The sequence below is a fragment of the Adiantum capillus-veneris genome, chromosome 3, assembly GCF_014529385.1.
Source record: "Adiantum capillus-veneris isolate H3 chromosome 3, ASM1452938v2, whole genome shotgun sequence".
Taxonomy (NCBI): Eukaryota; Viridiplantae; Streptophyta; class Polypodiopsida; order Polypodiales; family Pteridaceae; genus Adiantum; species Adiantum capillus-veneris.
The window spans coordinates 48,251,515-48,277,584 of record NC_140933.1 but is presented as its reverse complement, the minus strand read 5'-3'; the positions used below and the strand labels follow the sequence as shown (position 1 = coordinate 48,277,584).

Here is a 26,070-nt window from a genome sequence, read left to right as displayed (position 1 = left end):
TGCTTCCGAGATGCCAGATAGCCATCATTAAGCACTACCGCACTTTCATTTGATGAACTGACAGCCAGTAAACGAAAGGGCCTGCATCAAAAGGCCAAAACATAATTTTCAAGAGACCAGCTATCACCTGCATGTAAAAAAAGTAAAAGTAAATGAAGCCTGACTATTAAGCAAGCCTCTTGCAAGAAATGCAAGAGGTCATAATTTTTTCTGTATAAACTGTTATAAGTGTTTTTATGGCTTTATCACTACTTATCAGCCTCAATCCAATGCTGTTGATGACCTATTCATGATCAAAACCTGTTCATACTTGGGCATGCGATAAAATATCTTGGCCATGGGCCTGGAATGTCTATTACAGAGAGGAAACTGCATCAGTCTACATAAGATACGCTAGATAGGGACGCTTTGGATCTAACCAAAATATCAAGATATATAATTGCAGCCTTTTCTTCACGATATTGGTGTCAACAAAAGGGCCGCTTGCTCATCAACATGACCCACTACACGAAGAGACAATGTGTACGAAGGACAGACGACAAAAACGACAACTCGGACTAAAAACCCAAACCTAACCAACCATCAGGGGTACCCCAAAGAAAGACCTAAAATAACAGAGTCTTGTCAACCACCTATGCACTAAATTATAGAGAATTCATCCTTGCTCAGACACCTCTGCGATGCTTTCCACCAAGATGAAGCCCTCTGCACACTTGCAGACATGTGCTACAAGCTATCCAGCAAGCCAGACAATATTATATAACATTATACACAAAGTTGTCTTCTGTACAAAAAGCTAAAGAAACCACAGCAATACTGGTTTCCTCTGAGCAGACTGACAAGCCAAAAATTTCCAAGCAGCTGCATGAAGGCACTAACCATAGATTCACCCTATGATGCCTTTATATCACTACAAATCAAAGACAGCTCCTTTTTTATGTCATGGATTCTCAAGATGGCACATGGAGCAAGTTGTCGAGGTTCCCGTATTTGCAAAGGTGCAATGCCCACAGTACCAGTGGCCATCCTCATCCACCAATCTACCAGAGTTGTCACCTTTGGAGCTGTTAGCCTTTGGTCTAGTGTTCTTCCCCTTGGAAGACCCTTGCCCCATGGAATTCCCAGCTGCAGAGCTTTCAACATCTGCTAAACCATTCTCAAGTGCTTTAACAAGGTTCTGAAAGTAGTTCCTTGTTACACTGCACATACAACAATATCGCATATGTTAAGAATTGTTGATTTAGGTCCATGCAAATTCATACCAAAACTCTCTCACCAAATAAAGGAACCTTCTAACACATAACAGAAAATTATCTATGCACATGCAACAAGGACCTACGTCGTTAATCCAGCAAGCTTCGTTCGGAAGTCATTGAAGAAATTTTCTGTTGGCGGATCGCCATCAAGATGAGCCTTAAATTCTTTTTCTGCACACTGATGCAATCGCTCCAGCCCAGCCTCAGCCTCACCTAATAAAAAACCAAAATCATCAGATCACGGCCAGAAGAGAACACGTATAGAAATAAAATGCTGTTGAGGCTTTAGAATCCCCAGAAAACCTTGAAGATACTCAAAAAATTGCTTCTTTGCAACGTCTTCTTCTGCTAGATAATATCCATATGCATATGTCCATTTCAAGACACGGCGGCATTCAATAATCTACAGGCACACACATAGATCAGCCTTGCACAAGATTGTAGTTTGATAAGTAGCTCAGTAAAATTAAAAGTACCTGAAGCCAGGCTTCTGTGATAAACTTTAACTGGGAAATTGGTAAAGAATGCCGATCACTAAGCTTTTCCAACTGCCACCAAAACACAAACCATGAATGTAAAACTCTAAGGCTTATTTAAGTAGCTATGAACTTTTCAATTTTAAGCACCTGTGAGGTTTGAAGATGCCTAAGATCAGAAAGTGCCTTTGTCTTTGACTGCTCATTAGAGGCCCACCGCTCATAATAATGGGTGTATCTTTCAAGAGAGTTTTTTGCCATTTCTCGTCTTCTTTCAGTTTCATCATGCTAAACAAAGAAGGAACCTTAGTAGAGCAGGCCAATCAGATAGAGACATGCCACAAATTGAACAAACACCCACCTTGCCTTCTTTTTTCTCAGCCTCATATCGGTTGCAAGCATAAAAACCACCAGTTCTTTCACCATGTTCAGTCCAAGCTCCAAGACACAGCCTACAGCACACAAGGACTTCATTAGCACAAAGAAAAACCCGAGAAATGAGTGTGAATTCTTAAACTGACATCTGCCAGTGTCACAAAGTGATGACGTGGCGGACAGCAGAAACCCTAAAATTCCTGCAAACCCTAAAATCTGCCAGAAACCCTAATTCGCAGCAAACCCTAATTTCTGGAAACCCTAACTGCTGGCTGAAACCCTAATTTCTGGCGCCAATGCCACGTGGCAGGGTTGTACGGATTTTCCGGAAATTGCGCCGCAATTTGCGCTGGCAGCTTTTGGGCGTTGCTTTTTGCGTAAAAGAGACAGAACTTGCTTTTTTTTTAATTAAAAAAAGAGACTCTCTCTAAGAGAGAGAACTGATGCTTTTGATTTTGAAGCTTTTGGGGCTCTGCTTTTGGGCATCCCTTGTAACCTTTAAATTAGTGGTGAGGGCCTCACTTCTCAGAGCATCTGGACGCAGAGTCTGAGAGTGAAACCCTAACCGCTCTCTTGTACTTTGATAATTGATTAATATAAAAAGAAATACCGAAAGGGGCGCCAGTCTTTGGGGCCAATATCTCTAGGCACGGAACTCCGCCGGGCCAGTGCAAATCTATTGTGATCTGTGAATTGTTTTGAAGTGGTTATTTGGTGCTGTCGCGGTTGATTCTTGACTTGGAGTGTCCAAGTCTGTTACAGTGGCATCAGAGCACGGCCGATTTCTCTTCTATGGGAAATCCGATCCCCGAAATTTTTTTTCCGCGGCAACCTATGGCTTCAGGCAATGATCAGTCGACTCCCTCTGCATCTGAAGATGTGGGTTGGGATCACAGCGAAGATTCAGACAGAGAGTATGGCCCCCCTCGGCCTACTCAGGCGGAGCAAAGAGAGATGGAGCGTCGTCAATTGATTGGCGATGCAACAAAGATGATGCTCAATTTTGCCAAGGACCCAAAGATGGCAAAATATATGAACCAGACCTCTTTGGAAGAGGTACAGACGGAGTGGCAGAGAACCACAACACCACTCCCGAAACCCGCTCTCAAGAAACCTTCTGCCTCCAAGAAATATACGGAGAAGGAACTGGAGAACGTGGTTGATGCACGGATTGCTCAGCTTTTCGACGTGCAAAAGAAGGACAAAAAGCACGGCAAAAAGCAGAAGAAAGGCACTGACTTCCCGGGATATTTGGGTCGTCAGTCGACTTTTGACAAGGCAAAGAAATTGAAGAAGCGCGTCAAGTTTGAAGACCTACGCAGTTCTTCTTCTTCTTCTTCTTCTGATAGTTCTTCTAGCTCCTCGGATTCGAGCGAAGAAGACAGAAAAGGTAAAAAGCGAAGCAAGAAACAAAGCTTCAGAAAGGGCAGGAAAAAGGCAAAGAAGGCTACATCTCGCTCAGAGACTGACAGTTCTACTGAGGACTCGTCTATAGACAGCTCAGATTCCGATGATGGAAACTTTTATGCGAACAAGAAGAATTTTTTTTACAAAGCCAACCAGTATGATTTTCTCGAAGATGAAAGCAATAAAGTCCGAGAGTTTAAGGAAGGTGGCCACTCGATGAAGTTTGATACTTTTTCAGGATACTCAGATGCTTCGAAGGCTTTGTCTTTTATACAGCAGTTTGACATCGCTTTCGCAGGAGGACGCTATTCAGAGCACTCCAAGATTCGGAGAGCGACCTCTTACCTTAAGGGGAATGCTCGTACTTGGTGGTCCACGCTTCTTTTAAACAAGAGTGCGCCAGTTAAATGGCTGAAATTTGAAAAGCTTTTTATTTCTTCTTGGTTGACGCAAGAATATGAACTAGATGTACGAGCTGCTTGGAACCATCTTCGGATGACCAAGAAAGATACAATCAATGCTTATTGTGAAAGATTCCGGAACTCTTTTCTACCCGCCTCTTCATTCAAGAAGATCTCGTTCAGAGAACAGATTGAGCGGTTTACCTTGAGTCTACCTACAGAGATCCGAGATCACTGCCTGGAACAAAAGTCAGCTTCTATTCAGGAGTTGATGAGTCATGCGAAGCAGGGCTTTGCCATTCACTCTGGCAGTCTGACCTACCCCACAGATGAGGCCATGACACAACGAGCCGAACAGACTTCTGGGAATGAAAGTAGAATGAAAAAGAGCAACCCAGAGAAAAAAAAGGATGCACGACCCCAGCTTACTCCTGAGGAGAGAGATCGCTTCATGAGAGAGGGAAAGTGCTTTGGATGCGGGGAACATGGACATATCTCCGCGAAGTGCCCTGATAAGGCACAGAAAGAACAGAATGATAAAGACGACGACAGGTCTGAGAGTTCGAGAGCAGCTGAGGAATGTGGCAGAAAAGGCAGATAGAAAAGCAGAACTGGTACCACATGGCATGGGACCTGCACCGAATCTAATGAATGAAAGTACAAACTTTGCCGCTTTCGGGGCAAAGTGAAGGATCAGGAAGCTCTTTTGAAGGAGCCAAGGCCAACTTCTTTTCACTTGGAATTGGCGGCTCGATTTGGAACTACGCCCGACAGACTGATGCCACAGGCGGAGGTAGTTCGACTGGCACCCGGATGGGATGTTGCCATTACACCGAGCATTGGCAAACTTTGTTTGCAATGACAGGGGTGTTCAAGGCACGCGAGTGACGTTCTACTCGGGATCCCTTGGTACCACAAGAACTACGCCGTGGTTGACTACCGGGCCGAGAAAGCGACTTTGATAAATGAAGGGCTTAGAGATTGTACTTGAAGAACTTCAGTTTTCTTACTCATTCTTTTGGGAGAACTGAACGATGGATAAAGGTTGAATATGTTTTGACGTGAAGAAAAGAACGCCAAGATTTTTTCTCCACGCTCATGCCGATTGCTTTTGAGAGGGCCTGAAGATCATACCATTGATCTAATATCTGGAAGCACGCCACCGAATCGGCCACCTTACCGTGTGAGCAGAGTACAGAATGAAAAGATTATGAGCCCAGTAAAAGACCTCTTGGAAAAGGGTCTTGTCCAGCCTAGTACTTCACCGTATTGCTCTCCAATGTTGTTGGTTTTGAAGAAAGACGGATCTTGCAGAATGTGCATCGATTATAGCACTCTCAACGAAATCACCATCAAGAACATATTTCCGATCCCTAGGATCGATGATATACTCGACAGGTTGCAGGGATCCTCGTGCTTTAGCAGGATTGACTTGAAGAGTGGATATCATTAGATCAGGATAGCGCCAGGAGATGTCTACAAGACAGCTTTTCGGACGACTTTTGGGTTATTTGAGTTTTTGGTGATGCCTTTTGGCTTAACCAATGCTCTTGCGACATTTAACCGGATGATGGACAGGATTTTTCGAGAGTACATGCTATTTGTTGGCACTTTCTTTGACGACATCATTGTTTTCTCCAAGAATGAGGCAGAACACAGACATCATCCGTTGAGGGAAAAGGTTATGACTGATTGCCACTGTCCACCTTTTACGGGTCACCGCGGCATTGCTACCACCATGAAAGGGGTAGAGAGATACTTCTTTTGGCCGTGACTCAAGAAGGATGTGGAAGAGTTTGTGCGCAGTTGCTTGGTATGCCAGAAGGTCAAGTTTGACAGGCATAAAGCACAGGGATTGTTACAGCCTTTACCCATACCTACCCGCCCCTGGGAAAATATTGAAATGGATTTCATTTTTTTTTAATCTCCCGAGAATACAGAATGATCACGATGATTTTCCGATTACATGGCACGTCTGAGACGATTCTCTCCGACAGAGACCCCAGATTTATGAGTTGGTTTTGGAAGGCAATTTGGGAGAACATTGGCACGCAGTTGCAGTTCTCGTCATTGTTCCACTTGCAGACTGACGGGCAATTTGAGATTGCCAATTCAGTGATTTTAGATTTATTGACGTCTTGTATCTCGGATCAGAAGACTCAATGGGAAAAGAACTTACCTTTGGTGGAATTCGCCTATAGTAACACGATACACTCTTCGACGGGGAAGACGCCATGTGAGATTGTTGAAAGTGCTGCAAAGGTTCCATCCTTCCTGAGCACGAAAGATTAGATATTTGAAGCGGATGAATATTTGAGAGATTTGGATACGGCTTTTGCCAAGGTTCGCGAGACTTTGCAGGAGTCTCAAGAACGACAGAAAAAGGCAGCGGATCGCCATCGTCGCGACTGGAAACTGAAAGAGGATGATTGGGTGCTTTTACTTTTGAGAAGGCACGCCTAAGAAAGAAAAAGGGAAAGGAGAGGCTTTTTCCAAAGCTTAGTATGTGATACTAGTAACTACGGACCTTTCCAGATTACTGACAAGATAAATGATGTCTCCTTCCGATTGAAACTGCCAGATACTTGGAGGATTCACAATGCATTGCATGTGAGTCTCTTGAAACCTGTTAAGGGTGATGTGCCTGATGATGGGGAGCCTGATGAGCAACCCGAGGTGGAAGTAAACGAGGAGATCCTTGTTCCTGAACAGATTTTGGCACATAACGATACGAAGAAAGGTAAAGTCCGAAGGCAGTTCTTGGTTTAGTTAAAGAACTTTCCTGCATTTGATGCGAAGTGGATGGAGGAGGAGGACCTAGCAGATACTCCTTGGATTGTGAAACTTTACCTCGATGTTTTGGTTTAGCATAGTCTACTCCAAATGGAACCCAGAAACTCTGCTTGGCCGAAGATCTGGTGCGGTGGGATGCACAAGAGGGGAGTTACTCCGCTCCCTTGGCAACAGATGCCTCGATTTTGATACTAAAGTCACTGATGTCTCTTTGAACTTCAGGGATACTGAGAGCTAACAGTATTCTGCTGGATGACTTTATGAAATGGAATTCCTGATTATGATACTGATTTGTTCTTGACTTCTTGTGAGTGCAGGAACTGATAGACGAAATGACTGCAACATTTTGGTCTACTTGATCTCGAATAGACATGGGTGCAATAGGGGTTAGTCAATCGGACATCGATGAGGTCCCGATTGGACCTAGATGTGATTGCTAGCTACATTGCCGATAAATCATGGTCTAAGATCCGAATGAATGTTGAATGTCATGTGATGTCTGGTGAAGTCTCGTGATGTCCTGTGATGTCGTGTGATGTGACTATCGATTTTGTACATGTGCTAGATGTGTGTTCCTAGTACGTAGGTACTAACAGTCAGTGTCTGCTAGGACGGTTTATGGCTTTTGTCGGTTTTGCAGGCGTAATCGCGGTCGATTACACTGCTTTCAAGAGGGGGGTATGTCACAAAGTGATGACGAGGCGGACAGCAGAAACCCTAAAATTCCTGCAAACCCTAAAATCTGCCAGAAACCCTAATTCGCAGCAAACCCTAATTTCTGGAAACCCTGACTGCTGGCTGAAACCCTAATTTCTGGCGCCAGTGCCACGTGGCAGGGTTGTACGGATTTTCCGGAAATTGCGCCGCAATTTGCGCTGGCAGCTTTTGGGTGTTGCTTTTTGCATGAAAGAGAGAGAACTTGCTTTTTTTTTAATTAAAAAAAGAGACTCTCTCTAAGAGAGAGAACTGATGCTTTTGATTTTGAAGCTTTTGGGGCTCTGCTTTTGGGCATCCCTTGTAACCTTTAAATTAGTGGTGAGGGCCTCACTTCTCAGAGCATCTGGACGCAGAGTCTGAGAGTGAAACCCTGACCGCTCTCTTGTACTTTGATGATTGATTAATATAAAAAGAAATACCGAAAGGGGCGCCAGTCTTTGGGGCCAATATCTCTAGGCACGGAAGTCCGCCGGGCCAGTGCAAATCTATTGTGATCTGTGAATTGTTTTGAAGTGGTTATTTGGTGCTGTCACGGTTGATTCTTGACTTGGAGTGTCCAAGTCTGTTACAGCCAGCATCCAAAAAAGCAGCACATTTCAAAAGAAACTCGTCATCACAATAGCACGAGTTTACCCCACAAACTTCAATGTTGCTAAATGGACTATTTTCTTTTTTTTTCTGAGTAATTTCTATTTATTGAAATTAGGATATTTAAATGTGTACATTGAACTGTAAAGGTTAGGAACTGCAGATCTATTGGAATTTATAAAAGCCATTAGGAATGGACAACTCTGATGCGCCATATGATGGGTGACATTAAGCATCACGAAGGGGTTGCACCATTAGTTCAGTGGGAGAGACAGAGAGCATCGGAAAGGGAATATTCCATTAGTCTGGCAAGAAATCTCTCACAAATTGCTGACGTGTCCAGCCACTGAAGAATGAAGCCAACCTGCAAATCCCGGTCGAGGGGCCTAAACCCTAAGAAGAACAAGTAGCAGAAGAAGTTTTACCAACTTGCAAAGTCTTGCCGAGTGGCCTATTTATAAAGACGAGTTGCCACCATCTTACCGGACCCCATTCGATAGGGCCCAAGGTACCTAAAGCCATTAAAATAAAGCGACACCCACCCACCCACCCACCCACACACACACACACACACACACTTGTGTGGAGCTTGATGACGTGGCAGGCCAGTACGGAATTCCGCATTTTGCATTGATTTGCTGACTTGGCAACCTGTACGGATTTTCGCGTTTCACGTTGACTGTGCTAATGTGGCAACCTGTATGGATTTCGGTGATTTACACTGACTGATTTTCAGCGCCAGCTTTTGGGCAAATGCTTTTGAGTTTAAAGCTTTTCCTGTAACTGCTTTTCATAGGCAAAGGGCCTTTAAATATGTGCAGAGGGCCCAGTCTCTCGCACTCTTGCCGCTGGCCGATTCCCCAACACCTTGTCTCACATCGTAGAGAATGTAAGCTAAGCCAGATGGAGGCGATAGTGAAGATCGCACTGAAGGGGATGGGCTCGAGGATGTAAGGGTGGTTGTCATTCCCTCATTGGAAAACGAAGACGGTTTTGTAGTTGGGGGGAACATATGTGGGGTAATGCATGAAGCATGAACCTCCCTCCGGATTTCTCCCAAGCCATGATTCCAAACCACTTCTCAATGTCTTGCATCCATCCCAGAACTTAATATTTGCTTTTGTGCATCTTTTGGACTTTTTTACTTGCTTCCCATGCAAATTTAGGAAGTCAATGTGAAGGGTGTTGCTGCATCTTAAGCATATACTCCACGACTCTCTCTATCTCTCCATACCCATAACCTCAGTAGGAAGTGATCTAGACCAAGAAGTAAGAGCATGTATGGAGTTTCTATCTTCACAAAGAAAGTTCCTAATTTAATGATTTTGGACATTCTCAAACAGTTATCACTGACAATCACAATCACATTCACATAATTATCCCCACCAACACCTTAGACATGAACCATGATCATTATGACTTGTTTCACCATACATCCAAACCGCACTGATCTCTAATGGATGTCTTGATGCATTCAATCTCGTCACTGCGAATTGACATCATTCAGACAAACTGTTGCAGCCATTTCATATTAAACCCATACTTACAATTGTAAGAGTCACGAATCATTCAATTAGTAAGGAATTCCTAACTATAATCCAAAAATGTGTGGTCAAACTTCTATGGACATATCATAAAATCACTCAATAGAGTACTGTCAGCCAGTCAGTACCCCTAGATCTCAAAAGGAAATTGGTTCACTCTCTTGCCTTCTAGGCAAAATCCATGACAGAGTGAAGTGGCTTCCCTCTTGTGTAGCATACCAACTTCAGCCCCTGATTCAGAGGGAGAGAGAGAGAGAGAGAGAGAGAGAGAGAGAGAGAGAGAGAGAGAGAGAGAGAAATGTTATGAAATGAAATGTTATATTAACGTCTTCAAAAGGCCAAAGTGACCTATGAGACCAGAAAGTTACAATGTGGTGGATCTGATACAAAGTCAGAGTAACAAGATGACAAAATCACAGAAATGACAAAAAATGACAAAAAATGACAAAATGACAAAATGAAATACTATGGATTCCTGCATTACTAGGTGTGAACTAAGCAGCTAAACAGCTAGCCGGGATAGCTAGATCACAGGATATCCAGCATCGGTCGCTGGCGGATCTCATCAATCTCCTCCATGGTCAGTAGTCTAACTGGGCGTCGTGCATGTCGAGCCAAAGTGATCCGAATCCTCTGATGCAGCCTCCGTCGATGTTGTGTAGTCCGCCGCAATCATGGGCGTCTGGATCTTCCCAGCTCAGTCGCTCGGTCGATTAGTGTGCCTCTAGTGTGAGGCGACGAGCTCTGCTGCGGTGGTAACTCCTCCGGGCAGTGGTAGCTCTAAAGAAGTTTGTGATCTCTCTCTGAGACTGGCTGGCCTCTCCTCTCATCAGGCTCTCTCTGTGTCTGCGCAGCTCAAGCAAAAACAAACCCAGGCATCTCTCATCCTCGTACCGCATGACTCTAGAGAATGATCCAAAGCCCTCTCTGAACAAGCAATGGAAGCGGCCTCGTATCTCGTAGTAGACGGGGCAGTGACGTGTAGTGCAACTCTGTCTCAAGCTCGATGTCACACAGGGGGCATGTCTTGGCTTTTGCTCGTACTCCGCTGTATCTCCCAGTTTCAATCCACAGCTGGTGTGACGATGTGCGTATCTGGCCAATAGCACATGGTATCCCAAGAGACAAGTGGGTGTCCATGTATCTGGGCCTCGTCACAAAACCATCCTCTGTAAGCTGGAGGAGATGCTCTCTATAGAAAGCCATCTTTGTGCCCAGCTCCTGTGCCGGCTGTATCCACGTCCTCTTCGTGTCTAGCTGAGTCAAGTCCTGGCGAATGAGCTTGGTGATCTCGAACTGTGTAAGAGTCAGAGAGGGCGCATCCAGTGAGTACTGGAAGGGAGGCAATCTGTCTATGCTGAACCCATGCGCCTGAAACCATGATGCCATCTCCCCATACCAGCATGCTGTATCTCCCTGCATGGCTAACTGTCGAGCAGACTCAAGTGCAAGGCGTGCATATCTGTCTCTTGGAAGTTCCCACATGCGGTGTATGAAGGAGACAGATCTGGTGAGCGCCTCAACCACTAGTGGCGGGGCAGCTAGCTCTGCTCGTACAATAGTACGTGGTACTGAAGCCTTGGCTCTAATGAGCCACGAGATCATACAGACCAGAGGCTTCTCCATGTTCCCTCATCCATCACTGCGGCCTGTCCTCCCGTGATGATCCAGTGAAGGTCCCAAATTTCAGCTCCATAAAGCAATGCAGAAGCCACCAAAGTGTCAAAGAGCCAGAGCTTCGTCCGAGGCTCTTGAAACTGAACCTGTGAACACATCCTATCCTTTCCAATCTACCCAATGCTGCATGGGCTCTGGTCAATCTAGTCTCTGCTGCCCTCCTCAATGAAAATACTGGCCCACTAAAAACCACTCCAAGGTAAGTGTAAGCATCTGTATACTCCACCTTCTCCTGGCCGTATGTGAATGCTGGTGCTGACCTCCTGATCCACTGTGGGGTGGTATTAAATACCATGACCTTGGTTTTACCAAGGTTGACGGACAAACCACTTTCTTGGGCAAACCGAAGCAGAGCATCCAAGTGACGTTGCATCCCCTCCGGAGAGTCGGAGATCAACACAATATCATCAACATATAACAATAGTGGAATCCATGTACCTGCCAATTGTGCACCTCTATCACCATCTCTCTCAATGTAGTCAGAAACCTCATCCACATACATACCAAATAGAGTAGAAGAGAGCGGGCAGCCCTGCTTCACCCCAATAGTGCAGTAAACCGGTGTGGATAGACCCTCTGGGGTGAGTACATGCCCTACTACTGACTTGTATAATGCCATGACCCCCCAAATGAGCTTTGTGGGTACTCCCATCTGCTGTAATCTGCGCATCAATCTACCTCTGGGCACTGTGTCAAATGCTTTGCGGAAATCCACAAAACTACAACAGATCCGTCTCCCACGCGATCTGCCCTCCTCAATGATGGCTCTGAGTGTCAAGATATGGTCAAAACCCCTCTTGAAACCTGCCTGCCCGGCTGCGCGTATCCCTCCCTCTCTGCCCATCTACTCAGCTGCTGCTCAAGAATAGATGCGTACAACCGTGCCAATGTGTGTCCAATAATGATAGTGCGATAATTCCCAGGCTCCATAGGGTCTCCCGACTTGAAGATAGGTACAATAGTAGATAGGCTCCAAGTATCAGGCAAGCCCTCACACATGGCACGGTTAAACATAACTGCTAGAAGCTCTACTAGTAAATCTCTGGCATGCGTGAAATGCTCAGCCACTAAGCCATCATGATCATATGCTCTCCCAGTCCTCATCCTGTCAATGGCCTTCCTCACCATCTCAGCGGTGAAAAAAGCACATGTGTGTGGGCATGGATCGGCGGGGTCGAGAAGGGGGGGCTGCTCAAGAACCATGTACAGAGATGATGCATACTGGCCCCAGGCCTTTGTAGAAGTGATGGCAGGGGGAGGGGGGGGGAGTGCTCATGAAAGAGCCGTCATGCCTCACGTGAGTCCTGACTCAAGAATAGCTGGTATAGATCCTGCTCTAGGCGAGCCAGCAAAGTCCTCTTCTTCCGCCGCACTAGGCGTCGAAAGTCAATCTGTGACTGTCTATGAGTGATGTCCCCCAAAAGCACCTCCCTCTGAAGTCTAGCTCTAGTGTCCCGGCATTCCTCATCATACCAACTGTTCTGGGGCATGCTCCCCGAACGGCGTCTCTGCTCAGCTGGGTATGTGGGTATGCCTCTGCTGCTGCATCCTGTAGTGTCTGTGTCAGTATAGTAGTAAGCTCCTCCAGAGGTCGCCCTGGCTCCTCTGTGCACAGGCGTCTGTGGATCCCATCTATGCATACAAAGTCCATCTCCCGCCTAAAGGTGTAGCGAGTAGGGACTGTTGCCCGTAGCATGTGTGCTACACTAAATTGAAAAGAGATAGTAAACGACACAAGAGCATGGTCCACTGCCACACCAACAGGTCTGGGTCCAACCGTGAGGTCCTGGATACTAGAGATGAGGCTCGGCTGTGCCATGACATAATCCACGGTGCTGGCTCCATGTCTGTGTGGAAAGCATGTAAAACCCCCCGCAGCGGGAAATCTCTGTAGGCCATTCAAGATGGCCAATCCATGTGCAGTCCCCATGTCTATCAAGTATCTCCATACTCAGTGTGTTCTCCATCCTGTGATAGTCTGGATAGGCCCGTCTCTACAACATCCAACTCTCTCAGCATCTCCTCTAAAGTATCATAAGATACTGTCTGATGATGGGCAGTCCTAGCATTGAAATCCCCTAGAATGACGATGTCACCATCTTTAGAGAACTCCCATATGTCATCATCCAAAATAGAGAAGGGGGACTGTCCTCTAGGTGGTGCATAAACTGACGTACTCGGGGGAAAGTAGCAAATAGCAATGTAGAGATATCTCCCTGTCTCTGCTCTCAATCTCACCCACATGTACCTAGCTTGCTCATCCCTGCAGGCTATATGTATCAATGGCTACAACTCCTCCCTGAATAACACTGCCACTTCTCCTGAGCCCCGCCCTCTGTGCTCTGATCATGTCTCCTCTCTACAGGCTCTCTCCCATCTATATCCACTAATGTGAGGCATAGATTGCCCCGGGGCCTGATGTGTCTCAGAGTAGAAGACGATGTATCTCTGTAGAAGGCCGTCTTTCCCTTCTCCCTTGCCGCTTGAATCTCTGGCATTACCTCTCTCATATGCGCAAGCTGTGTGAGAGTGAGGTCATCTCCAAGCATATGCCCGTTTTCTTCCCCACCCTCCATGCCTTTGTATGAGTAGCCTCACTACCCATCATGCGGAGAAGTTCTTCGTCTTCCCCTGCCACATCATCTCGGTCTTTTAGACTGGTTACTCTTACATGCAAGGCTCTAGTTTTCCTTCGTTGCTCTTCTTCTAGAGTCATGTTGATGATTGTAGGAGTGGGAACGGATGTGGTTTCTTTCCCTTTCCCTTTCTTAGAGACTTCTATCCATTTCTCGGCCTCATCCGCCTTCTTCTGCGTCTTCGTGATCACATCCATCCACGAAGACGTCTTTACCACCTTCTCCTCCTCCTCCTCTGTGATCATCCGTACCTGCTCCTTAATGACCTTGATCTCCTCTATCACCGAGGGCTGGAATTCCGCTTCTTCCAGTCCACTGCTTACTCTATCCGCAAGCTCTCGCTTGAGGGCAGTGACCTCTTCTCTAAGTGCTTGTGAATCCGCCTTAAGTGCTTGTAGCTCTGCGTGCAAGTCCTCTTTCTCCTTCTTCCATTGCGCGCCTTCGTTGAGGAACATTTGAAGAAACCTCTCTTTCCACCATCCCTCCGTCTCTAGTTTCCATTCTTTCATTTCCCTTTCCATTTGTGTTATCCGCTTGTTTGTAAGCACAAAGGTTTCCTTCGTATGGGGCTTACATACTGGCGAAACGATCATGGCCTCCACTGGCGAAGCGCTCATGGCCTCCATTGGCGATGCGGGTATAGCTCGACGCTCTCGCTCGGCTGAGTCCAGGCGGAGAAGTAATAACCACAACCCGAATGCGGGTATATGCACTACCACAGCCCACTGCGGGACACTCAGTCTGCACTGCCAAATATCCAGAGGCTCAGCCCCATTTTGGTTTATTAAGATACCTGCACCATGTGAATATATTTGTTGTCCTCGATTATGCATACATAATATAGCTGAAAATCTGTCTGCTGAGAGAGAAGCAATTCTGGAAATTCTATGCTTGCTGAAAATCTGTAACCTGATCCTGCTGTTTGGTTTTGGCTGACAATCTGTACGTTCCTGCTGTTTCTTTTTTTTTCTTTTTTTCTTTTTTCTCTTTTTTCCGTGTGCTGTTTCTGTTAATAAAGTGCAATGTGCAGAACTATGTAGTAATGATGCAATGCAGGTGTGTGTGTGATGACAGACTGTATGAATATTGTGCAGTGAAAGTGTTTTGTGCTGCTGCTGTGTGTAAAGACTATGGTTGGGTGTGATGGGGATGAAATGTGCAAGTGACAGGAGCAATGGGCAGCAGCAAGAATGGTGAGAGAGAGTCGTGGTATGTGGTTCCTGTTTGTACACTGTTGTAGAAGCTGCACGAGACCTTGGCCGTTTGCTGCCCACTGCACGTCAAACGTTAACCTTAGGCTGACGTGTCTTTTTTAGCGCAAATAAACCTGCAGTACCCGCGTGCGTAGCCCTCCACTTGCCTGCGGACGTGTTTTGCTGACCTTCTGTGGAGAGCGCTGCCTGGATTACAGATGGCGAGCAGCAGCAGTAGAGCTGATCCTGTGCAATCACTAGCCTCCTCTGCAGCCTGAGAAACACGAGTGAAGAGAGAGAGAGAGAGAGAGAGAGAGAGAGAGAGAGAGAGAGAGAGAGTTTTACATCTCGCTTTAATAGGAGAAAAGATTCTCTCTCGAGACTTCTCTCCTTGATGGTGCTCATGTCTTTTGTCATCTGCAACCAGATCCACTTTCATCCGTAAATTTTTGGACAGTCCTTGGGCTTCGATTCACACCGTGGTGGCACTCCAGGTAAAAATTTGCTAAATTTCTTTTCCCCGCCATTTTCATGAAATAAGTGTAAGTTTCGAACATTTGTATTTGTCCTCTGGAGAGGCTACCGTCTTCGGGTTCCCGAGGAGATCAATAGTCACGATGTCATATCCTCTTTTATAATGAGTACTCACACGATTTTGTGAACGCAAACAGATGGTGCGCCTGTAGATGCGTGAAATGGCCACCAGTATCGGGCTAGGATAGCTAGTACAACGACATGGTTGTCTGGAAAGTTTGGAGCTACAACTTGGAGACTGCAAAGAGAACCTTCATAAAGCAGAGAACCCATTCTGGGAATCCTATGGCTCCTTAAACCTGTAAGTAGAGTGGACAAAATGCAGATGTGGCATAATTTTTGTGCAAGTCTAGCGACGTGATTTCATCTCTGAAATTTGTGAGAGTGTAAAAACAGTGCTAGGCACCTAATTATTGCCACTTGCTTTTGTTCTTTTGTACTACGTAGGGCAATGGCACAAGTAGACACATGTTCGTTCCACGTGTCTTTTTACAGTGTTGTTCTCTTTCTACTACTCTTTTAACCTTATATGCATAACTCAGGATGACCAGAGAGAGAGAGAGAGAGAGAGAGAGAGAGAGAGAGAAGGAAAAAAAGATTGGTTTTGGGTTGTCTGAGAATGGATTACCAGCAAAATTCGAATTTGCATGGTGGTGTGCAGGTTATGTGCATGCAACCCAAATTCTTTTCGATTGGACGTTTACATTTCGGACAAGGTTTGGAATTTGCAAGAATCCTGTCAAAAAGAAGAACAAAAAATCAATTGCCTATTCTTGGCGAAAAAACAAAGAGGTGAACCCAAAACAGTGCTATGGGGAGAGTTGAACCAGTTCATATTTTCCGACTCAGCCGAGTTTTTTAAAATCCATCTTGCAACAGTGGTGCATTCAACGGGTCTGTGGGCCTCTTCTGAGCACTAAAGTCAACCAAGATCACATTGCAGTTATCAAAATTGATAGATGGTTTTGGCTATCCAAAAGGTTCATTTACATACCTTCCAACAAAAATTATGCCCACAGTCACAGGTAACATCTTGCAGACCACTTCCTGGAGTGAACTCCACAGCATTCTCGCACCCAGGTGCTGGACACCACTTGGCCTGCAAAAGAAAACGTTCAAAACATACAAGAAAGGCTTAAGCAACTGTTTGTGTAAGAAAGTTAGCTACCTTTCTATTAGCTTCAACATAGGATCTGAGTATGTAGCGCCTGTACTTCTTCTTGTCCTCTTCCGGCACCAAAGACAAAATAAGGTCCTCACCCGCTGCAGCATTGCAGTCAGGATTGGGACATCGCAATGAGAGGCAACCTGGGCCGTCACTTATAGATGTATGTGCATAGCCTGCAAGGTGAAGTATAGTCAAATAAACCTGAATTTTAGCCTCACTTCACATACCATTAGAGCATTGGGATATATACACCATGAACTCACCGGCCCAGCATGACAAGCAAAAAACGTGGTCACAACAAGCTGCCTGCATCCTCTCAATGGGATGATACTCTAAACAGATGCCGCATTTTATCTGTAGAAGTTAATAAAAAAGGCATGCTTTAACAAATAACCCCAAACCTATTACCAAACAAAAACCTTATTATACAATGAGACACTAACTGACCTCTCTAAGCCCTACGATGTGTGGCTTGATGGACTTTTCCAGCAAACCAACACGATCACGAACTCTGAATTCGTCGGCAAACCATTCCTCGTGGACTCGGTTAACACACCTTCAACATGGTTATCATTTATAAGCACATACCTAAAACCAAGAACATTTTACCGAAAGTCGATCTGGTTTAACTTTTGCTTACCACTCAAAATTCCGCAAAAGCATACCAGCCTGTGTTTTAGATAATGACAGCACCGACACTACACTTTCAATAGCCGCCTCTTGACGTTGTGTAATAGCCTTTTCAGTTAAAACAGTAAATGGCAACTGCAAAAAAGAATAAGAAATTCAAATGAAATTAGAATGAAAGGTTCTCCATAGGAGCCTCTCAAAAGTTTAAGCCTTGAAAATGGTTTAAGTGCACAAACGGGCAATACTTCTGATAAGACTGTTGATCCCAACTTTCTCGGTCTACCTTTAACACATAATCTCTGACCCCCAACTGTGCACTCATGTCCTCCAAATGAGGATGGTTCCTTGACAAATGTGAGAAGTAAATCTCATAAAACACCTGCTCTATGGCCTTATAATATAACATAGGGAGTTGCTAGCAATCATGTCACAAATTGGTGACATGGCTGGCCCCCGGACACACCCTCAAACACGCTGCCCGGAAATTGTGCCAACAGGCTGACACATGGCACTGTACGGACGCCGCAATTTCCCCCGACTGCTCTGCAAAACACGTTGGGCTGCTGACGTGGCAGAATGTACGGAATTCCGTACTTCGCGCTGGCTGCTTGGCAGATTTTGGGGATAATTGCTTTTGAGTTATAAAGCTTTTGAATTAGAGATTTTTGGGGCTCTGTTTTTGGGCATCCCTTGTAACCTTTATAATGAACCCAAGGGAGCTCACTCTGCAGAGCATCTGGAGGGAGTTGTACTTCGCTCAAAGGTTAATATAAAAAGAAATAACGAAAAGGCCCCAGTCTTTGGGGCCAATACCTCTTGGCACGGAACTACGCCAGGCTGTGATGTCTTTTGTGAATTGTTTTAAAGTGAATCTCTGTTGTGTCGCGGTAGAATCTAGACTTGGGGTGTCCAAGTTTGTTATAGTGGTATCAGAGCACAAAAAGATTCTTCTTCTACGGAGGATCCGATCCTTTTTGCAACGCACACACCTTTTGGGAAAGAATCTTTGCGTCCCGACCCCGGAGTTATTAGCCACTCCCACCCTTCATACATCGCGCATCGGGCGTGCTCCCGTCTTCATCGCTCTGTCTTACAAGGCATAAAGCCATAAAGAATCCCAGATTACACATGGGTTCTCGTGAAGAATCTGACAGAGATGACACCTCTCAGTGGGAAGACAAAGAAAAGTTGAAAATCCGGCGCGAGAACTGAAGAAAAGAATGAAGATTTGGGCAAATTTTTTTCGGACAAGTTTGCCAGAAAGGAGTACAAATGTCAACTGCAGATTGGCATATGTTTGAATAGATTGATTAAGTACTCTAGGGACCCGAGATTGGCAATATACCTAAAGGATTACCTGATTGATAAGATTTACTTAAGATGGATTGTGGCCATTGCTTCTTCTCTCATGTCGGAAGGAAAGCCGAAAAGACAGATAACTGCAGAAAAGTGGAACGTGTACTCGGAGAAAGACATGGACAAGCACTCTTGAAAAGAAGCACTTCTACAGAGCCAACCAATATGACTTCCTCGAAGACAAGAGCAAGAAAACAAAAGAATTCAAAGAAGGTGGACACTCGACTAAGTTTGAATCCTTTTCTGGGTTCCGAGATGCTCCGATGGCTTTGGCCTTCATTCAGCAGTTTGACATAGCTTTCTTTGGAGGGCATTACTCAGAGCACTCCAAGATTAGGAGAGCTACATCTTTCTTCAAGGGAAATGCTCGACCATGGTGGTCCTCTCTTCTTTTGAGGAAGGAAGCTCCAGTTCAATGGTTGAAATTCAAAAGGCTCTTTATTTCTTCTTGGCTGACTCGAGAGTACGAACGAGATATACGAACCGCTTGGAATCATCTTCGGATGACCAAGGGAGATTCTTTGGACGCTTATTGCGAGAGATTTTGAAACTCCTTTCTACCAACCTCTTCATTTAAGAAGGTCTCTTTTAAGGAACAGATTGAGCGGTTTTGTTGCGGACTCCCTACAAAGATCCGAGACTACTGCCTAGAACAAAAGTCGAAATCTATTCAAGAATTGATGGGTCATGCGAAACAGGGTTTTGCGATAGATTCGGGAAATTTGACTTACCCCACTGATGAGATCTTGACTCAGAGAACCCAACAAACCTCTCACAATGAAAGTAGAAAGAGAAAGAGTTCGCAGGACAAAGAAAAGAAAGATACACGTCCTCGATTGACTCTTAGAGAAAGGGCTATCTATCTCAAAGAGGGGAAGTGTTTTGGTTGCGGGGAATTTGGACACATCTCCGCAAAGTGCCCCAAAAAGGCACTGCAAAAACAGATTGAAGACGGGCCACAGAGTTCTAGAGTAGCCGAGGAACGTGGCAAAAAAGGCAAATGAAAATAGAACTGGCACCACATTACGTGGGGCCTGAACCGAATCAGATGAACGAAAGTACAAAACTGGGCAAAGTGAAAGATAAGGAAGCCCTCATTTTTTTTCTTTGATGGAGGAGCCAAGGACAACTTCTTTTCACTTGAATTGGTGGCTCGACTTGGAATTACGCCCGATAGGCTGAAGCCACAGGCGGAGGCAGTTCTAGCAACACCCGGTCGAGATGTTTTCATTACACCGATCATCCCTTGTTTGCAATGTCAGGGATATTTAGGGCACGAGGACTTCTACGTGATGCCCTTAGGAAGGTTGTGATGTCCTCCGAGAAATCCCTTGGTACCACAAGAACAACGCAGTGGTCGACTATCGGGCTGAGAAAGCGACTTTGACAAATGAAGGGCAAAGAGATTGTACTGATGAAATTCAATTTATTTACTCGATTTTCTGGAGAGAACTAAATGATGATTGAAGATCGTATATGTTTTGACCTCGAAAAAGAACGCCAAGATTTTCTCCACACATGCTAATTGTTTCTCTAAGGGGCTACGAGGCGAGTTGCCACCATCTCGTCCTAAGGATCATACTATTGATTTGATACCTAGAAGCACATCATCGAACCGGCCACCTTACCATGTTAGCCGAACCCCGAATGAAGAGATTATGAACCAAGTGAAAGACCTTTTGGAAAAGGCTCTTATTCAGCCGAGACTTCACCCTACTGCTCTCCAGTGTTGTTGGTTTTAAAGAAAGATGGATCTTGGAGAAAGTGTATTGGTTATAGAGCTCTCAATAAAATCACCATCAAAAACAGATTTCCGATTCCGAGGATCGATGATATTCTTGACCGACTACAGGGATCCTCTTGTTTCAGCAGGATCGATTTGAAAAGTGAATGTCATCAAATTAGAATCGCGCAGAGAGATATCTACAAGACAGCTTTTTGAACGAGCTTTAGTTTATATGAATTTTTGGTGATGCCTTTTGGCCTTACCAATGCTCTAACGACATTTAACCCAATGATGGACAGGATTTTCAGAGAGTACAGATCTTTTGTTGGCACTTTCTTTGATGACATTATAATCTTCTCCAAGGATGAGGTAGAACATACACACCATCTGCTGCAGATCTTTCAAGCATTGCGAGATCACAAGTTAGTAATCACTGTCAAGAAGAGTGAATTATTCTTACCAGAGATATCATTTTTGGGACACATTGTCTCAGCAGCAAAAGTACAGATCGACCCGGCCAAGATTGAGACTATACATGATTGGCCCGATTTGAAGAATGTCCATGTAGTTAGTAGCTTATTGGGCTTATGTTCTTACTACCGGCGGTTCATTAGAAAATTTGAAGAGGTTGCTTTCCCTTTGCATATCTTGACACAGAAAGGAGTCCCGTTCTCGTGGGGACCCACAGAGGTGACTACCTTTCAGACTTTGAAAGAGAAATTGACTACGGGACCAGTTTTGACTTTGCCCGATTTGCAAAAGCCATTCGAAGTATATTGTGATGCTTGTGGTCGTAGTCTGGGTGCGGTCTTAATGCAAGAAGGCCATGTCATTGCCTATGAGAGCCGATTGTTTTCAAGGCCGGAATTGACAGCACCGATTTATGAGGAAGAGCTTTTGGCGGTTATCCATGCACTTACTCAGTGGCGACATTACCTACTGGGAGCCGATTTTACGGTCTTCACTGCTCATCAGAGTTTACGCTACTTCTTGTCACAGACTCGGCTATCGGAAAAGCAAATGCAGTGGGCTAACATCTTGTCACAGTTTCGCTTCCAGATTGTCCATGTGCAGGGACAGAAGAACTTGGTGGCAGATGCTTTGTCCCGGAAGCCGTTAGTCTTGGCTATTTCCATGATTCACCATAGAAGCTTCAAGGACATGGTCGATCAGTACACCACAGATCGAGATTTTTCAGATGTATTCAGTCGAATACAAAATGGGGAGGTAGTACCAGGATATTCAATACGGGATGGCTACTTGATGAAGAAAACGATGTTGTGCGTTACACAGCCGTTGAGGGAAAAGGTTCTAACCGAATGCCACTGTCCACCATTTACGGGTCACCGAGGCATTGATACCACCTTGAAAGGTATGGACCGTTACTTCTTTTGGCCGAGACTCAAGAAGGAAGTGGACGATTTTGTATGCAGTTGCTTGGTATGCCAGAAGGTCAAGTTTGACAGGCATAAAGCATAGGGATTATTACAGCCTTAACCCATTCCCACCACCCTTGGGAAAGTATTGCTATGGATTTATTTTTTATCTTCCAAAGACACAAAGTGGGCACGATGGTATCTGGACTGTTATTGATAGATTAGCAAGCAAGCTCATTTCATTCCAGTGAAGGAAACAGTCAAGCTGGATCATTTAGCGAGACTGTTCATTGCCAAGATATTCAGATTACATGGCATGCCTGAGACAATAGTCTCTGGCAGAGATCCCCAATTCACGAGTTTGTTTTGGAAGGCTATTTGGGAGAACATTGGCACACTGTTGTAGTTCTCGTCATCCTTCCACCTCCAGACTGATGGGCAATCTGAGATTGCAAATTCAGTAGTAATGGATTTATTGAAGTCTTACATTTCTGATCCGAAGACTCAATGGGAAAAGTTTTTGCCCTTGGTGAAATTTGCCTACAATAATACGATCCACTCTTCGACGGGGAAGGCGCCATTTTACATTATTGACAAGTTGCTACGAAGGTTCCACCCTTCCTAAGCACGAAAGATAAGATTTTTGAAGCCGACCATTACACATGGGACTTGGACGCTGCTTTTGCCAAGGTCTGGGAGGCTTTAGCGAGACCTCAGGAAAGACACAAGAAGGCAGCAGATCGACATCGTCGCGGCTTGAAATTAAAGGAAGACGATTGGGTGATCTTACGTTTTGAGAAGGCACGCCTAAGAAAGAAAAAGGAAAAGAAGCGGCTTTCCAAAGCTTAGCATGAGATACTATGGACCTTTCTAGATAAAAGAAAAGATAAATGATGTCTCCTTTAGACTGAAGCTCCTCGATACTTGGAAGATTCACAATGCTTTTCATGTGAGTCTCTTGAAACCTTATATTGGCGATGTGCCCCTTGATGGGGAGCCAAATGAGCAACCCGAAGTGGAGGAAAGCGAGGAGATACTCTGTAACAGACTTGGACACTCCAAGTCAAAAATCAATCGCGACAACACCAAATAACCACTTCAAAACAATTCACAGATCACAATAGATTTGCACTGGCCCGACGGAGTTCCGTGCCTAGAGATATTGGCCCCAAAGACTGACGCCCCTTTCGGTATTTCTTTTTATATTAATCAGTTCAAAGTACAAGAGAGTGGCTAGGGTTTCACTCTCAGACTTTGCGTCCAGATGCTCTGAGAAGTGAGGCCCTCCCCACTAATTTAAAGGTTACAAGGGATGCCCAAAAGCAAAGCCCCAAAAGCTTTTAAAAATAAAAAGCATCAGTTCTCTCTCTCTCTCTTTTAGAGAGTCTCTTTTTTTTTTTTTTAAAGCAAGTTCTCTCTCTTTCTCATGGCGTAGAGAAAAAGCAAGATTCGCGTCGCTCGTCATTTTTAAAAAAATAAAAAAAATATTCAACCTCCGCGATTTCCAAAAATTAGGGTTTCTAGCAGAAATTAGGGTTTCTAGCAGAAATTAGGGTTTTTGCTGTCCGCCGCCACGTCATCACTTTGTGACATACCCCCCTCTTGAAAGCATTGTAATCGACCGCGATTACGCCTGCAAAACCGACAAAAGCCATAAACCGTCTTAGCAGACACTGACTGTTAGTACCTACGTACTAGGAACACACATCTAGCACATGTACAAAATCGACAGTCACATCACACGACATCACAGGACATCACCAGACATCACAGGACATCACATGACATTCAACATTCATTCGGATCTTAGACCATGATTTATCAGCAATGTAGCTAGCAATCACATCTAGGTCCAATCGGGACCTCATCGATGTCCGATTGACTAACCCCTATTGCAACCATGTCTATTCGAGATCAATCAGACCAAAATGTTGCAATCATTTCGGCTATCGATTCTTGCACTCACAAGAAGTCAAGAACAAATCAGTATCATTATCAGGAATTCCATTTCATAAAGTCATCCAGCAGAATATTGTCAGCTCTCAGTATCCCTGAAGCTCAAAGAGACAACAGTGACTTTAGTATCAAAATCAAGGCATCTGTTGACAAGGGAGCGGAGTGACTCCCCTCTTGTGCATCCCACTGCACCAGATCTCCGGCCAAGCTGAATTCTGGGTTCCGTTTGGAGTAGACTATGCTAAACCAAAACATCGAGGTAAAGTTTCACAATCCGAGGAGTATCTGCTAGGTCCTCCTCCTCCATTCACTTCGCATCAAATGCAGGAAAGTTCTTGAACTAAACCAAGAACCGCCTTTGGACTTTACCTTTCTTCGTATCGTTATGTGCCAAAATTTGTTCACGAACAAGGATCTCCTCGTTTTCTTCCACTTCGGGTTGCTCATCAGGCACATCACCCTTAACAGGTTTCAAGAGACTCACATGCAATGCATTGTGAATCCTTCAAGTATCTGGCAGTTTCAATCGGAAGGAGACATCATTTATCTTGTCAGTGATCTGGAAAGGTCCGTAGTATCGCATACTAAGCTTTGGAAAAAGCCTCTTCTTTCCCTTTTTCTTTCGTAGGCATGCCTTCTCAAAACGTAAGAGCACCCAATCATCCTCCTTCAATTTCAAGTCGCGACGATGGCGATCCGCTGCCTTTTTCTGTCGTTCTTGAGACTCCTGCAAAGTCTCGCGGACCTTGGCAAAAGCCGTATCCAAATCTCGCGAATATTCATCCGCTTCAAATATCTAATCTTTCGTGCTCAGGAAGGATGGAACCTTCGCAGCACTTTCAACAATCTCACATGGCGTCTTCCCCGTCGAAGAGTGTATCGTGTTATTGTAGGTGAATTCCACCAAAGGTAAGTTCTTTTTCCATTGAGTCTTTTGATCCGAGATACAAGACTTCAATAAATCTAAAATCACTGAATTGGCAATCTCAAATTGCCCGTCAGTCTGCAAGTGGAACGATGACGAGAACTGCAACTGCGTGCCAATGTTCTCCCAAATTGCCTTCCAAAACAAACTCATAAATCTGGGGTCTCTGTCGGAGACAATCGTCTCAGACGTGCCATATAATCGGAAAATCATCGTGATCATGCTGTGTTCTTCGGAGATCAAAAATGAAATCCATTGCAATACTTTCCCAGGGGTGGGTGGGTATGGGTAAAGGCTGTAACAATCCCTGTGCCTTATGCCTATCAAACTTGACCTTCTGGCATACCAAGCAACTGCGGACAAACTCTTCCACATCCTTTTTGAGTCTCGGCCCAAAGAAGTATCTCTCTACCCCCTTCATGGTGGAAGCAATGCAGCGGTGACCCGTAAAAGGTGGACAGTGGCATTCAGTCATAACCTTATCCCTCAACGGCTGTGAAGTAGCCTTCCCGAAGGGAGTATCCAGCTATTGTCTCCCCATCCCGTATCCGTGTGAATATATCTGCAAAATCTGTATCTGTGGCATAATGATCGACCATATCCTCGAAGCTCCTATGATGTATCGCGGAAACAGCCAGAACCAACGGTTTCCGAGACAAAGCATTTGCCACCACATTCTTCTGTCCCTGCACATGGACAATCTGGAAGTGGAAATATGACAAGATGTTCGCCCACCGCATCTGCTTTTCCGAAAGCTGCTTCTGTGACAAGAAGTAGCGCAAACTCTGTTGGACTGTAAAGACAGTAAAATTCGCTCCGAGTAGGTAATGCCGCCACTGAGTAAGAGCATGGATAACCGCCAAAAGCTCTTTCTCATAGATCTGTGTTGTCATCTCCGGCCTAGAGAACAAACGGCTCTCGTAAGCTATGACATGGCCTTCTTGCATCAAGACCGCACCCAGACTACGACCACAAGCATCACAATATACTTCAAATGACTTCCGCAAGTCCGGCAAAGTCAAAACAGGCCCTATAGTCAATTTCTCTTTCAATGTCGGAAAGGCAGTCACCTCTGTGGGGTCCCAACGAGAAAGGGACTCCTTTCTGTGTCAAGATATGCAAAGGGGAAGCAACCTCTGCAAACTTTCGTATGAACCGCCTGTCGTGAAGGGGATCGGGGAGCACCACAGACGGAGAGTGAGAGAGAGAGAAGGAGAGACTCACACGATGTGGGTGGGGAGACTCAAAAGAGTGAGCAGCCCCCTATACACTTATGCTATGTATAAGGTATACAAGTCAGTGGGCGCCCAGACTCTGGGCGGCCGGGCAAGGCACA

The 26,070-nt window shown here is 45.1% G+C and overlaps 1 pseudogene across 1 annotated transcript in view; it reads right to left on the bottom strand.

The window, feature by feature from the left end:
• Positions 1–621: 621 nt before the first annotated feature.
• LOC147460874 (putative E3 ubiquitin-protein ligase ARI7) overlaps positions 622–26,070 on the bottom strand; it is a 62,128-nt pseudogene continuing 36,679 nt past the window's right edge. Inside the window, exons 2-14 of the transcript XR_015187542.1 lie at positions 17,406–17,530; positions 17,213–17,321; positions 17,029–17,119; positions 16,766–16,938; positions 16,592–16,696; positions 16,425–16,513; positions 16,226–16,333; positions 2,094–2,184; positions 1,883–2,020; positions 1,733–1,804; positions 1,560–1,659; positions 1,340–1,469; positions 622–1,199 (exon numbers count right to left, since the gene is read on the bottom strand). The product of XR_015187542.1 is annotated as a putative E3 ubiquitin-protein ligase ARI7 (transcript). The remainder of the gene's footprint in view (positions 1,200–1,339; positions 1,470–1,559; positions 1,660–1,732; positions 1,805–1,882; positions 2,021–2,093; positions 2,185–16,225; positions 16,334–16,424; positions 16,514–16,591; positions 16,697–16,765; positions 16,939–17,028; positions 17,120–17,212; positions 17,322–17,405; positions 17,531–26,070) is intronic.